Source organism: Helicoverpa armigera, chromosome 21, assembly GCF_030705265.1.
Source record: "Helicoverpa armigera isolate CAAS_96S chromosome 21, ASM3070526v1, whole genome shotgun sequence".
Lineage (NCBI taxonomy): Eukaryota > Metazoa > Arthropoda > Insecta > Lepidoptera > Noctuidae > Helicoverpa > Helicoverpa armigera.
This window is the reverse complement of record NC_087140.1, coordinates 4977572-4978586: the sequence shown is the minus strand read 5'-3', so window position 1 is coordinate 4978586 and position 1015 is coordinate 4977572. Positions and strand designations below refer to the sequence as shown.

Below are 1015 nucleotides of genomic sequence, written 5' to 3'. Positions count from 1 at the left end.
TTGTCAAGTTTTTAAATGTATCGTCGTGGGCAAAAGTGTTAATTACGTAGAGAATATTTTAAAATAATTATATTTTTCGTAACAATGAGTGAATGTTTTTTTTTTTTTTCAAAATACAAGTACATTCTGTTTCTAGGTATTTTTTATTTCATTTATCATGTTGATGCTCTTCCTGATCGCTACTTGTGTATCTTCAAAAGTATGATGGATGGTGTAGAATCCATCATTCTCTCATAATGATATTGCACCACAAAAACTAAGCCCCTATTTCAAGCCATATTAACACAAGCAGAGTGGCGCAGTGGAAGCGTGCTGGGCCCATAACCCAGAGGTCCGTGGATCGAAACCACGCTCTGCTAAAATGTCTCTTTTAGAATCATAAAACACATACATTATTTTTTTATTTATAGTTTCTACACAATACTCTTGTAAATACTTAATTTGTTATATCGCCTAAAATACCTAACTAGAAAGAAAACCCCACCATTTCTTACCTGCAAAATATTTTAATATTATTATACCGCCAAATCAGCTTGAAAGTCAATTCTTCTCAACTGTCTTGGTACAATCGAATCATAAGATAAATTACCCGTGAAACAAAAGCTGGCTTTCCTTCACTCGAATCTTAATGCATAAAGGGAAAGGTAAATATTTGAAAATATAGCTTATTGCCACGATTTCCCTCGCATTTAGGGCAATATCTTTCTATGTCTGCATAAATCGAAGCTATTTACTATCTCTAAATGACCACGTGTAGTTATACAGAATTTCACCTGAATAGGTTAAATCGTTTTCATATGAAAGGCTAACAAACAAGCTGTCGCATTTTTAATTGTTATAAAATTGGCGGACCAAAATTAATATTTCAAGGCAAGGTAAACAACAATGGTGGGAATACGGGTTAATCATAAATTAATGATTTGTTTATATGAGCGAATACCTTTTCAATACGTTGCTTTAATTTTCTATTTATTTTTGAAGAAGTGGAAAAAAAAATCCTAACTATTTGTTTTAT

General features: G+C 31.9%; 1 non-coding gene across 1 annotated transcript; it reads left to right on the top strand.

Moving 5' to 3' along the window:
* The first annotated feature begins 287 nt into the window (after positions 1–287).
* On the top strand, positions 288–359 carry Trnam-cau (transfer RNA methionine (anticodon CAU)). Its single transcript has one exon. It is a non-coding gene; the product is annotated as a tRNA-Met (tRNA).
* Positions 360–1015: the final 656 nt, after the last annotated feature.